At 33.9% G+C, this 15,048-nt stretch overlaps 2 long non-coding RNA genes across 5 annotated transcripts in view; one reads left to right on the top strand and one right to left on the bottom strand.

The window, feature by feature from the left end:
* LOC135417549 (uncharacterized) overlaps positions 1 to 15,048 on the bottom strand; it is a 182,642-nt gene that overhangs the window by 60,084 nt on the left and 107,510 nt on the right. The window contains exons 5-7 of the long non-coding RNA XR_010432099.1: positions 14,891 to 15,037; positions 12,910 to 13,059; positions 11,589 to 11,690 (exon numbers count right to left, since the gene is read on the bottom strand). This is a non-coding gene — a long non-coding RNA (uncharacterized LOC135417549). The remainder of the gene's footprint in view (positions 1 to 11,588; positions 11,691 to 12,909; positions 13,060 to 14,890; positions 15,038 to 15,048) is intronic.
* Positions 1 to 15,048, top strand: part of LOC135417548 (uncharacterized) — a 33,216-nt gene that overhangs the window by 13,562 nt on the left and 4,606 nt on the right. For 2 of the 4 annotated variants that reach the window (XR_010432094.1, XR_010432096.1), the window contains 4 exons: positions 796 to 847; positions 1,475 to 1,553; positions 6,260 to 6,351; positions 8,054 to 8,091. This is a non-coding gene — a long non-coding RNA (uncharacterized LOC135417548). Of the gene's footprint in view, positions 1 to 795; positions 848 to 1,474; positions 1,554 to 6,259; positions 6,352 to 8,038; positions 8,092 to 15,048 lie in introns of all 4 variants that reach the window. The other 2 variants (XR_010432098.1, XR_010432095.1) reach the window with 2 other exon arrangements.

Here is a 15,048-nt window from a genome sequence, read left to right as displayed (position 1 = left end):
CAGCCTAGAGGATGAGAGCAAAAACCATACAGATATCTCCAGTTATCCTTCAAAGGGTGTCCAATAGCAAAGAGTGGTGGTAGATCTTGAGACTGGTGGCAAATTGACCTTGATGAGAGATCAAGGAGGGATGAAAATCCGTTCCTTTCCTCAAGACCAGCCTTACTCCTGAGGCTTTGGCACATGCCTCAAAATAATATCTTCATGCTGGGAAGATGATTCCTCTAGTAGAAAAATCAAAACAAGAGAAGTACTGGAAACAGAGAGATATTCCTGCTTACAGTCTGTTCAAGGCAACTGTTTTTCCATTTCTGAGACAGGAAAATCTGAAATTAAACATTGTTAAGTTGCCTTCCGAATCTGAACATTCCCGAAGATTCCTTACTTCAGTCCACCTTCAGTACAGAACAGTGTGGCATCCAGCACAGCACAAATTATTTAGTCTATAGTGTCACCTGTTCATGAGTATTATTTTTTAAGTAAAAATTACCCCAAATAAAGGAACGTGTGCTCTGATTTACACAGTCAGGGAAAGAATATCTAATACAGGAAGTTTTCATTAAAAAATTTTGGTGCAGATCTTTTTGAATGGAAAAAAGAGGCACATGATCCTAAATAAGTCTGGAAAGCTATCTAATCATGCTGAATAAAACTGATATCCCAAATATTATGATAGGAGCTATTTTTTTTCCAGGAAAAGGACTTCTGGCTAACTCATATATCAAAGTGAAGAGTCAGTAACAGGGCTGAGGTTACCATGACTGTTTTCATGTTTTAAAATGCCCTTCTTGTCAGTTCCAGGTACACCATACAGATTACTTCTCTATGTCTGTGAACTGCTGTGAAGGTGAATATATTTTCAGTATATTTATTACAGAACACTTTACCCTGCCTGCATATAAATAATACCTACTCTTACCAATGACAAATTAAACGTCAAAGATGCTTTTCTAGATTATCAGACACATTGATTTGTACTCTCCTATATTTACAATAGACTTCAAGTGCATCTTTAGCAATGAAATAAGTTGTTACTGCCTTCCAGCATTTTTCTGAGGAAAACCGGGTTTAGTGAGTAGTAACACTACTTATTTTAAGATAAACCTCTATTTTGTATTTCACAGATTACTCCAACTAACTTCCTCAGGCCCTTTTTCAACAAAAGAGCTGCAAGACACATGCCAAGTATGGAGGAAACACACTAAGCCTGAGGCAGCTCCTTCCCTACCCTACCCTTTCAAGCTACAGTCATTCCTTCAAAAGGCTGTTGTGTTATTACTGAAGAAGAAACAGCAGGAAATGTCACATTTTGTTCTAATAAATACATAAAGTATTTATGTTATTGAAAATAACCATCAGTTAATAAACAATTGCCAGCAATAATTCAAGCCAAAATGTGACAAACTCTTACATTAGTTTAAATTCATAAAGTTTGTTTGTCAGATATTGAATATTTTTTTCTTATATACTATAGGCTTTCCTCCCTAGAACAGAATTTGACTTGAGATATACCTTTCAGTGGAAAAATAGGAGGGCACGAACTATCTTTTCAGGTAAGAAGAAAGTGTCTCTTCTCTTTTTGTTCACTTAATAAATGCTGGGCAGGATCTCTAGCCAGGGTATTAAAGTCTCCACTTGAATGCTTTCTTCTGACAGCTTGAAGTTACAGTGCCAGCTCCCAGAAAAATGCAATACCTGCCAGGGGATCATTAATCTTTCCTACTGATATCTTCAATCAGGAAACATTACTTGGAACAAGATCTGGAAATTGGGAATTTCGTGTACCCACTGAGAGTGTTAACTATTTAGAAAACAATGTTTTAGGAGAATATAACATCATCCTAAGCAAACTTGTTTCTAAAGAAAGGTTTGACAGGACACACTTATTCAATCTGACTTCATTCACCCATGGTTCTGACATAAAGCTTCCCCTCCAGACCCTTCATCATTCTGATGGTTTTATTTTAGTTTACCTGAAACTGACTCTCCTCCCTCTGACCCATGGTCTTACCTCAGAAACCATTTGGAACAAGAATCAGCTTCTGATTACAATACTCAAGATATATCAAGGATTCATCTCAATATATGAAATAATTTTTTTTACAGTTAAAACAATCATTCACTGGAACAACCTCTCCAGGAAGCTGGTAGAGTCCCTGTCACTGAAAGTTTCCAAGACACAATTGGATTGCTGTATAATCTCATCAAGGCTGTCTTTCCCATGAAAGGTTGGATTGGATGATCTTTAGGCTTACCTTCCTACCTGGGAGGCCTTGTGGTTCTGTGTTCCTGTGATTCCAAACTCAGAGGTGTTGTTTCTGGACAGGAGGATGGGATCTGACCCAGGCTCTACTAGATTTTATGTGACTGCTCTGTTAGACCTGATACTATATCTCTTTACAGCTAATTATTCCAAGTTAGCTCTTAACAGAGCTCCCATTCCCAGACTGGGACATAATGGTATTGAGTACATGCATTAGACAGAATATGCAGATCTCTTCATATTCTGGATTATTGCTTTAAACCCTAAACTAATGGATATAAGTGGTAATGTCATTGCTTTAATATTATTTTAAGTATTTTCTTATAAATCCCTTTAAGTATTTTCTTATAAAAAAGTTAATTTTGAGTTACCTTGAAAATGATGAATACATAGTCTTAATGATTAAACACACATAGTTTTTGAAGACTCTGAGCTTTATAATTTATGGGGTAGATTACTAACTTTTGCAACTTAACTCTGAAGCAATTTTTTTCCCTATAGATATTCCATTATACAGGAACTACAGTATACTATTTCTTTGTTTATATCTTTTTAAAGCACTTATATGAATTATACAGTACTCACTTCATCACGATACTGTGCATTTATTAAAAAAAAATAAGAAACCTGCTCCAATACAATTCTTCATATGTGGACTACTACTGTAGAAAATCTATCCAGCCAAAACACTAAAATAAATACATGATCTAAGAAAATAATTGTACAATAGATCTGATTTCTAAAACCTATGAATTGTTTCACCTGAGATCTTATGTTATAAACCATTGTATATTCAAAAACTGTGAAGAAAAGAAAAACAGAATATTTCATTACAGTTCAGCCACTCACCTTATTTTGAAAAGAGTAGGCAAGGCCTCTTCACTGTATGCAGTCACTAAACAAAAAAATCATTGGAATTATTCTAGACTTGCATACCTGTAAGAAAAATAAAATTCACACCAAAATAGCTAAATACTGCAGACTGTAGGAAACTGTTAAAAACAAATCTGTAGAAATAATTTATCAATCTCTTGTTAACACAAAATCATCTGGCTTCATTAAATACTTCACTAAGAAAATAACGTGAATTTTCAAACTAATTCAAGCTTTTTAAAATTATTTTTTAGTTTATTTAATAATCGTAAGATTGCCTTTTCTAAGATGCTTTTTTGGTACTAATCATCTGGGTCATGTAATGCATGTTAGTCTCAAACTTCTGAGACCAACAAATAGTTCAAATAACATTACATTCACCTAATGAAGATAATCTTGGCAAATGAGACAATACATTCTGCAATATCATAAAATGCACTTCTAAAGCTTTTTTTGTGGCATGTGTCATGTTTCCTATGATACAGTCCAATTGTTTTTCTTCAGCAGATTCAAATCAAGTACCGTGGGGTGTTTGAGGGAGCCAGTGACAGAAGTATTCTCCACATCCATTCCATCTTTCTCTAGCCTTGTTTGATCATTACTTCACAGCCTCATCTGATATGTGATACCATTCCACCACCATTTTATCTGCTTATCTGCTGATTGCTTTCCTGACACTTTGCCCTCCAGTAATACCAGCTCTGATTGTTATCCCATCTTTTGCTAAAATAGGAAAAGAGTTTCAGTTTTGTCTCTCAGATGTGTATATTGAATGTCGATTGTACACTAAGTCTTCAAGTATCTACCCACTAGTAGTTCCAAACTTTGGCTGTGACAGACAAGCAGGTTCAAAAAGGAAAAGACATAAAGAAGATTATTTGAGCACACTCTGTTTATCAGGCATGCAAATTGTAAACCAAATAATATCTATATATTTTTCATAGAGTTCTTCTTATATGGATCCTCTATCAAGTGGTTTGACAATCAAGACACAAATAAATAGAGAAATAAATTTGAAGGTTGAATATATTCTATATGAGGAAAAAATTCTCACTTAACTGCAGTAGTGTTATAGTGGCAATTTAAATCAGTTATGTCACCCAGCCTAATGACCAAAATAGTGAATGAAAACACTCAGCAGCTCACAGAGATGAAGGATTCCTCTGAAAATGTGAATAAAATCTGGTCACATAAACCAGAAGTTCCTCACATATGGAACTGATTTGACCCACTGGCTGTGGCAGGGTAGATATGAACATGTGCAGGCACTGCTGGCTACATTTTTGACACTCTGTTTAGCACGTACTGCTGTGCTGAGATCTCTGTCAAAATGTGCATCTGAATTAATTTCCCTTATCTATTGACACATGTGAAGCTACACACATGTGAAGCTGGTTGTATTTCTTGTTGCAATGCTCAATAAGTACTTGAAAGGAAAGATCCATGCTACCCATCCAGCACTGCTCTAGCCAATTATGAAGCGAGTGTGAACAGAATAGTCACAAAGTGGATTTTCGTTTCAATTAAAAACAAACAAACAAAACAAAGCCAAAACAACAAATTACCTCTCTCCTTCATAAACATGAAATGGTGAGATTGTCAGCTCTCACAAGCTGCCCACAGATTTGGGTTTTCTTTATGGTTTCAGGCAGGAATTGACATTTCGGTGTGCAATGTCATGAAGATCCAGAAAAGTGTACTGAGACCATCTTTCTGAAATAATAAGGACAAGAATGGCAGATGGAGCTTAATAAGCCATGCTTATGCTTTCAGGAGATTATGAGGGAAATTAAGACAAATATAATGTTGCAGAAATTAATGCAACAATTCTTGCAGCATGCTGAAACGTATGTAAGATAGTCCAAATATAAAACTTTAATATTTTTGCATTCTTTCCTTCTCAGAACAATAAAATGCCAGAATCTTTTTGTTTCCAGATTGAAAAAGAAAAAAATATCTCTTACCTTTATGTGAAATATCTGGATATTACTAAATTAAATACTACCTAAAGCACTGCTTTTGATGCACTGTGCAATCAGAGATCTTTTATTTTTATTATTTTGAAATATATAGTTTAAGAGCAATCACTGAGTAAGGTAACTACATGTGATAATTAGAACAAAGTAAGAGGTTTCCCAGAAGTCTTTTACAGAAAGTATTGCTTCTATTAAGCCTATTTTCATGGAGATATTATTTAGAATCTCTGTATTTTAACTTATCCAAAATTAACATATTTATTTCAGATCATAGTGTTCATTAGGAACACTAGGTAATACTTATTTCCTTTTACAGTTCTGTTCAGGTCCTCAAGACTCACTCTTCCAAGTGGGATTCTTATGATATGCCTCAGAAATTTTGTTCAAACAGAGATTTCTAGCAGACAAAACCAACAGGGATATATGACACCTTGAACGGTATTTCTTAAAGCAAACAAGCAGTACAAGAAGAGAGTTAAAGTTAACCTGAGTAGAATATCTACCTCATAACACGCTCTTTCCCTCCCAAATGAGGAAAGAATTAGGAATAAAAGAAAAAAATATTTTAACAATAAGTAATTAAGAATATTTTAAAGTAATCAATTTTGTGGACAGTTATTATTCCTTAGAGAAAATACAAAAAAAATCAGTGCTTATCTACTGGAAGCTCTACTTCGGTACAAAAACAAACTTTTAGAAACAAAAGAAGAAGGGAATACTATAAGTGAAAGTAAACTTTAATGTTTTTATTCCACTCAGGAGAAAAAAAAGAAACATAAATATATCCTGTAAAGACTACTGAAAAGATGACTCCAGATAAGAATCAAATCCTTTCTGTCAAGGTCAAGGAAATATGTTTTTATCCTCTCTTAAATTTTTTTTTGCATAACCCATGGAAAGATGAACAGAAGTGAGTAGAAGACAGTGTGTTGTCTGAAACACACTTGAGAACTATTGCAAAAGTATTATATCAATGTTCTCCCACATCTTATTTTATTTCTGAAGTGGTGTATAAGTGTTTATGTATTATTGCTATTGTTTTGTAGTTATCTCTAATATATCATTACCTTCATGTGAAATTGTCTTGAAAGCATAAATTTCACATAATTGCAGCATGTTAGTAATCAATTTGGTTTATGTACTTCAGATATACTTCTGTCTGTGTCATCAATGCCTTTTTTTGCACTCACGACATCATCTCTTTCATACTGGACTCCTTTTTGGGCATCACAGCTATGAGTAAGTATTTAGAATTTTAAATTAAATTATCTCACATGTCATAATTTGGAGATATATTAAAACATATAAAAAATCTCACAGAGAAGAAAGAATCTAAACACAGGATTTTGAAGGTAGCATAACAGTTTGTTTTCCTTAGTTTTTTTGGCTTGCTTGGCAATAATGAAGACAATTAGTTTTGAAGTGCTGCATTATATTCTATAAAATGAGAACTGCCGTATTTTTTCTCCAAATAGTCACATGCTGGAGACAGAGTGGCAATAAAGCATCTTTATAAAGTATTTTTTCAATTTATAATAAGTGTGAAAAGAGGTATGAACATTATCCAGGAATAAAGCTGTGACATTATGGAAAGTTTTAGCACACCTGTTACATTGTGCAAAAGTACATTATCTGGAATTCTTCCCAGGACTGTGTCCCCACCGCCTTAAAAGTCACCAGGGAAAAAAACCTTCTTCCCCAGGACCTCACACTATCTCCTACTGTCTCACTGCAGATGAATTTGCTGTGGTAGATGAATTTGCTGTGGCCAACAGGTCTTCCAGCTGTGATTCCTGACAGAAAAAAAGCTGAGGGAGATAAATCAAGTGCTGGGAAGACACCTCCGGGGAGGGATTAAATGCATGAGTTTACAACTAGAATAAGAGATTTCAGAAGCCTGGTAGTGTGGCAATAGGTTTATCTTGCTCCAAAGGCATCTTTTGCAGAAGGACAAGTGACATTCTTAAAACAACTGCAACTACAAAAGCCAATGCACCCTTTAGAGCAAATAATTATTTTTTTCTGAGGTATTTTTTTTACCTTTTCTTGTTCACTGCTTTCTGAACTTGTAACTGAATGATGGACCTAACCTAACCTCTACTCAAAAGTCTATAGCTTTTCTTCCTGGTATTTTGTGTTGTAGAAATCTCATAAAGTGCATATCTTATACTCTTCTGCTATTTCTTATAATGTTTATAGAGTTGAAAAAAATTTCACTGATACAAAAAATTACAAAAGCAAAGTAAGCACTATTTAAAGGTATTTCATTTATGTTTCATGAATAATTTATATGTATTTTTATAAACAAAAGAGGTACAGTCCATATTAAATAAATAGTTTTTTAAAGTTCAGAATATAAAATATATGTAAAAATTTATATTAAATTATATTTGTCAACCAACCTTGGTGAGTTATATAATAATTGTCTTACTAAATATGTGGTTTCTATATTACCAATACACAGACCTCGGTCTGTTTTCACAATACAGTTTTTAGATGCAATCTTAATGAATAGGTTTGTTGAACTGTAGAGCACTATCAATGATACAGGAAAGGTTGCATACAGATAATGATAAGAATACCATCAGTACCAGTTTCCTTCCTCCTCTACCATCTCTTCCCCCTTGCTCCCATCTAACACCCAAACAAGTTATGAGCCTACAAAAGGAAAAGCAGTTATACAGAAGGATTATATGCTATATGGGGAATTCAGAATCATGGCTAGTATCAAAATGGTTGAGACAAAAGCAACAAGTGTGACAATCTACACTGCAATTCTTCCCACCATCAACTGTATTTTTCAAGCTCAGATATCCTCCTGCAGGCTTCAACAGTTGAAATAAAGCATGTATTACAGTTCTTGATAATACACGTTAACTTTATGTATTATGAATATGTACATGGTCTTCCTTTTCTGAACTTGCAGTTTATTTAATTACAGATTGCTGGCTTTGCGTATCAAACTGCAGAGGTGAGTGTGTTCTTCTGTTTAGAGAATTACAGACTGGGCTTAATTTACTTCAGTTTGGTATTTCATGACCTAAAATGTGTGAATTTCTTCCACTTAATTTTAAAGTATTCCTGTTGAACAATGTATCTTTTCTGACCCTTCATTAAATTATCTGTAGTCTTTTAAAAGAATAGAGGCGAAGTGGGTTTCATTCTTGCAATACATGGTTTTAAGGTATCCTTATGAACATCCAATATAAACTTGTCTGACAGTTTCAAACTTCATTATATGATAACTAGTTGAGAACAGTACCAGTATTGTGGTTTAATCCCAGCTGGTAACTAAGCACCACACAGCCAATCACTCACCTTTCCTGATGGGATGGGTGAGAAAATCAGAAAAATAAAAAAATTCATGGGTTGAGACAAAAACGGATTAATAGGTAAAGCAAAAGCCATGCACACATGCAAAGTAAAACACAGAATTCACTTTCCATGGTCAGGCAGGTGTTCAGTCACCCCTAGGAAAGCAGGGCTCCATCACACATAACAGTGATTTGGGAAGACAAATGCCATCACTCCAAACGTCCTCCTCTTCCTTTTTATTCCCTGGGATTTATATGCAGAGCATGATGTTGCATGGTATGTTTGGTCAGTTTAGGTCAGCTGTCCTGGCTGTGGCCCCTCCCAACAGCTTGCGCACCCTCAGCCTCCTTACTGTCATGGCATTATGAGGAGCAGAAAAGGCCTTGATGCTGTATTGATCACTGCTCATCAATAAAGAAAACATCTTGCGTTATCAATGCTATTTCCAGCACAAATACAAAACATGGCCCCATACTAGCTACTATGAAGGAAATTAACTGTACCCCAGGCAAAACCAGCACATCCAGAAATATGAGTAGCAGCAAAAAACGGATTCCATTTTGAGTCTGTAGAGAATCTAAAATCATGAGCACAAGTTCTGTGGTTATTGTTGAAAATACCATAGATATTTACTAACCATCAACTGCCTGTAGTGGAAACACTGCCTTCATTCTTCTTTTATCATTTGCTGTCATTTCTATTGTTTGATTCAGACATGTTTTGAATCTGATTTTCATGAATTTAGCAGAGTGAAACATGTAAAAGCTTCATAAAGAGTTTTTGTCGAACTGAGAAACAGATGGAAGTAAGCAAACAATAACAGTGTCAATACGTCAACAAATTATAGGTTGTCTCTTGAGACTATCCCACTGGGCTCAAATTCATTACCTTTACTTACACTGAATAATTACACAGATTTAATTTCACAAGAGGCTACATACAAAGTAGGGTGTTAAATGCCACTAATGAATGTAGAATCAGGCCCACTGACAGAAACAAGAGTGCAATCATTGCTCTGTGCAAGATTTGCTGAAACGAGCCAAATACTGGTATTCTAAACATACAATCTCTATTTATACACTTGAACTTTACTGGCAACCAATTTTTTAAATCTTACGTGCATACTGCCTCAGCTCATGTATTTTGTGAATTATGTATGTTGCTTAAATCCACGTGAAACTGTAAAATCTTTGTGACATGATGAAGGGAAACACATGTGAACAAAATGTTTATGATAGATTTTACACATCTATCTTTTATTAACAAAGCACAGGTCTCATTATACATGCAAATTTTCCAAGATTAGATGACTCAGTTAGGAGATCCTTGGGTTTGATTCATTGCATCAAGAATAATCAATAATAATATCATCAGTTTGCAATATTTTGTAATAGAAGAGTTATTAAAGTAATTATAAAATATATTGGGGTTTTTTACAAATGGAAAGTTCTTATGAAAGCTGTACCCAAACTAAGATGGCTCTTCCAAGAATATAGAAACATCAACCAAGCATGAAGAGAAGGAATAACGAAAGGTAGAGCTTAACTGTAGTTGAATTTGGCAGTGGAAGTGATTGATAAGAAAAGCCTCTATCATCACTTTGCCAAGCCAAAGATAGACTGTAAAAATATGTTCCTACAGGTAGATAACTTTATGACTAAGGCCACAGAAATAGAACAGGTTCTTTCTAGGTTCTTCCTCTTTGTCTTTAGTGATAAACCTCTCCTCAGGCTCCCAGGCCTCAGCCTCAAGTCAGTGTGGCATAGGAGAAACACAACTCACAGCAGAAGAATGAAATAGGGAGCACATAAACAAACTGAACACCTACAAGCCCATGAGATCCACTGGTTTGTACCCAAGGTGGTTAGAAGTGCTGGGTGATACCATTGTGAAGTCTTGTTCAAAAGGAAAGTTTCCTCAGGATTGGGAAGAATGAATTATGCCCATCTTCAAGAAAATCAAGAAGAATCTGGGCAACTATGTATAGTTGTCCTGACCTTAGTCCTGGGGAAAGTAATACATCAAATTTTCTTGGAAACCACATACAATGATAAGAATGACAAGATGTTTGAGAATAGTTGGTGTGGACCCCTACCCCAAACACAAAAAACAAGTCAAGGTCCCACATTTGAGACAGTCTCTGTCCTACCCCAAAGAAACCATATTTTTTTTCTCCAAGTATTGCTTTCTCTGTATAAATATATATATTTTTTTGCTTTCCTCTAAAAACTAGGATGTGCTAAATTTATAAGCTGATGCTGCTATGTGTAAAGTCTATAGTTATTGGACATAGTCCAGTTTACACCAGTGTAACTAAAAGACTTGAGGTTTTTATGGTGATGGATTTTTGTTTACAGTTCAAAAGGGAAAATATAATTTGATTTACAGGGTTTGAAATGATTTATGTAGCATTTTCTGCCTGCTGTAATCAAAATTGAAGAACTTATATTATGATCTGTACACAGTGATCTAAGATCGCATTTATAAGCTTAATATAACATAGAATAGAATATTGAACCATCAATCAAGAAATTGAGACACTGATGACTAACTTATACAAAATGTGAAAGATTCATGACTCAATTGCTGAAGTGGAATTTTTAGGGTACTGTAAATATCAGAGAATTCAGCCTACATTGATCCAAGTTCATAAATTCAGTTTACAAACGCAGAGTCATGTGGAAAAGAGAAATGTAGTATACCATGAGTAAGACATTTCTTTCCTCAGAAACATGATTTTCCTATTTCGTATTTTAACCAAGAATGCATTTCATGACACAAATACTGCACTGAACAGCACAAGACTGAAAAATCCATTTTAATAGAAGATATTTTTCCATTTGCACTAGAAAATTAAAAATTACTTGTCTCAAAGTTACACACCCTGAACATAAGCTTTACCTTCTGGTACACTATGGGCAAATCAGATGCCAAATAATACCAGACATACACTTCTTATAAATTGTAATTCAAAGGAATTCTGACAGCCTAACTAGCCTTTAATAGTTTAACTAGTCTTTAATTAATTTATAGGTGTTTCTAATAGCTATTGGTTTTCATGGATTAAAAGATTAAAAATAGTTTTTTATGTAGTAGCAAAATGTACTATTCCAGGATGTAATAATATGACTTCAGGGTCACTGATTTTTCATTTTTTCTACCTTTTCCTTTCCTCTGAAAGTTTACTTTGTGAGGCAAGTGTTATTGATTCCTATGTGTTGGCAGAGGGAGGCTTGGCATTGAAGTAGAACTTCTACATGGTTCTGTAAGATAAAGAATAATTAAGGGTTACTGACAGTGGCAAGTATAGCTGAACCACAGAAAAGTTTTATGAAATCTTTGCTGGAAGTTCTGTCATGGGGCTGATATTGACATTCAATGGGTCATCATTTTGACTTATCTACAAATGTAGCTTGACTTCTGTCATGCAGAAAACTATGAGAATGGATATCAACCTTCTTCTACCCCATCTGACCATGGGAAATCACTTTGTAATAGAAAAATGTTAATTAAGTCAGTCTCAGATTCTTTTGTTTAATTCTTTCTTTAGTATGTCAACCACAAATTCTCAAATTCCAAAACATAAGAAAAATGTTAAATGGGAAGCATAAGACAATTGTCCCTCTAACATTTTTTACTAAGAAAATTAACATTAGAAATCTGTCAGAGTTTTAAGTTTGTTTTCTCTGGATTAAGGGTATACTAACTGGTATATTCTTAAGTGGAAAGGAAATGCTACATGTTATACTGCTGTAAAGTATCACAGTGTTGGAATAAGGTAATAAATCCTTATTCTTTTACTGCTGGTACCTTAAATTACTTTTTATTTGGCAGTTCTGCAACAACACAGAGTTCTTAGATGATCTGTTATGTCATGCCCTCTTATTATAAAAGACAAATAAGAAACTGCAACCCCGAGGGTAAATGAAAGCAATTTCTAATAAGATATCATATTTATTTAATAAAGTCATGATTATAACTCTATCTAGCATAGTATTAATATTTTACTATGTCTAATAGAACATGAAAAGTTCTGCAGTATTGTTAAGAATTTCTTTATACAATTTATGTATAAAAATATTTTTCATTTTCAAATTAATTATGTATGATGCATGAATAGACTAAGTTGTGTCACTAGGAATAAACATGAGACATTATTTTAATGACAAAATTTTAATATTGTTACAAAAATTAGTTGGGTAATGCAACTTGTTTACTTCAGTCACTGCTGGCTAATGTTTACTTGTTCAGAAACAACATGAATACTAATATATTACTTTTGATGATTTATTTCAAAAATATTTAGTCATTTCTGATGGCATTTCTCTGAAAGTAATCGACCCTGCAGCTGTTTCCTCTTAAATTACATACTAAATATTTACATTCCTTGATTCTCTCACACTTATATTTTCACACACATAACAAATTAGTTTCAAGATATAGACAGAATAAAAAATATGAAACTTGTTGAATCAAGGATACCTGTCAGCCTTTGATAGGGGCATCCAGGTGGTCTTGTGATTACAAAACAGAACTCGGAAGATACTTCAGATTGACTGCTCTTCCAGAGCTATCATATACTTATTCTGGTATACTCCTAGAAAACTGCCCTTCCTTCAGCAATGACAAAACCTGATACTGAATGTCATACAAAAATATAAGCATGACTTCTGTAGCATATTTGACATACATTAAAACATTATGCAAAGCCATGCTACAATTTCAGCTCTATTCTGTGAAAGAAATAAAATCCAAGCCAATTAAATCTTTCACCAAGACATCCAATCATTGTGGAAAATTTCCAGATTACTACTTAGAGGAGAAAGATTTTCTTTTTCCCTTGGAGTTTATTGTTACAATACATTATTCTGTTTTTTCAACACAATTTTTACACATGCAAAGTTAGTACAGTTGCATTTCTCTCTAACAAATACAGTGAGACAGTCATGTTCATCGGGTATGGCATGTAACAAGTCTTTTTTTTCCCGTTCTGTGCAGCTTGATAGAAGCAACATTATAATCGACTACATAAACATATAATTATGTTCTATTATCTGCAATTCTCTTGTAGGGACCTTCTTACTCTCTTTGTTAATATGAATAAATATTCATGTTAAACTACAGTTAACAAAGAAAAAATACTGCTTTAAGCATAACCTGCGTTCTGCTTTAAACGTAATCTTTATTTTTTAACAGAAAAGAAAATCAGATGTTTTTAAAACTGCTTTTATTTTAGCTTTTAACTTAATTAAAGACTTGTGTTTATATAAAGTAATTAAGCATATTCAGATATATTCTGACTTTTTCAATGGATGCTGAGAAACTGTAAGGGCCTTTCACTGTCTAAAAGTCAAAGATAGTGATGGTATCCCGGAGATATAAAAAAAGCCAACAAGACACAAGGAAATGTAGGGAAAAAAATTCAATGTTTTCATAAATCCTATATCCTAAAAATCCCCTAGTTCAATTAACTTTTAACACCTCTTAAATATTTTCCTCTGGAAGGAAAATAAAGTTCGAGGATTGAAAATGAAGCGTACTGGCAAAAATATGTGTGGTATACGAAAGGCAATCAACCTGGAAAATAAAGGTACAGACTGAAGATTTAACAATCAGATTCTAAACCAGTTCTAGACCATAAATGTCTGTGGGATTTATACTTTTCAAATTATTAACTATTTAAATAAAAACACTGACATTTCATTCTTTCATATAATCTCTAAGAATAATGACTGATATTAAAACTGTTGTACAAGACTGTCACGCACTTCCTTAAAAAAAGGAAGACATTAAAACTAATGTCTTTCTAAACAAACAGGAACCCCAAACACATTTGAAAGATATACTGTGAAGCTAATTTTGTTAATAATACTTTGGTAAGGCTAAACTATTTATTTATCTAAACTGTGGAAGACAAATCTCAGATATACCATTACAGAAAAAAAAGACTAGTTACCAAGGGTCCAAGAAAAGACCAGCTTTTCCAGCCATATTCAACTTTCATGTATGAAAAACATTTAAGAGCACTTTTTTTAATTATACATTCCTCCCTACTGACACGTGGCTCTGCTAAAGGTGCAACCAGTGAAGCAGGCACAACAAAAGATTCACATAAATCTCACAGAAAGAACGGCAAGTAAAAAAAGTCCTTTAAGACATATGTATTTTAACCATAGCCAGACCCTAAGGAAATCTTTCAGATCATAAACATTCATATCTTCATATTTCTTTGTACTTTTTTTCTGCAAGAAAAGAAATAGTACATTTTTTCCAAAGAGGCAGTTGGATGAAATATAAGCAATTCTCAAGTGAGAGTCATATTCTCTTCCCTGGACATGTGAACTGTGCTTTTATTTATCTATCTTCAAACAATATTTTGAACTATCCCACATGGTTTCTAACACATATCTACATAAACAACGGTTAGAGCTGTGAAAATAGCAAAGCTCAAAATAGATTTTACCTGTTCCAACTATCTGAAGTTTAGGAATCCATTTGAAACTAGCTACGTAAAAAGCCCTTTTACAGCCAAGAAAACTATTTCTCAGAGACATTTGATGTTCAGGATAAGTAGAAAAATTCTCTGTCTGAAGTTGCCATTTCTTCTCACCTAAAGGAAGA

This window comes from Pseudopipra pipra, chromosome 1 (genome assembly GCF_036250125.1).
Source record: "Pseudopipra pipra isolate bDixPip1 chromosome 1, bDixPip1.hap1, whole genome shotgun sequence".
Lineage (NCBI taxonomy): Eukaryota > Metazoa > Chordata > Aves > Passeriformes > Pipridae > Pseudopipra > Pseudopipra pipra.
Note: the sequence above shows the minus strand (reverse complement) of the source record. Positions and strands in the feature narration are given on the sequence as shown.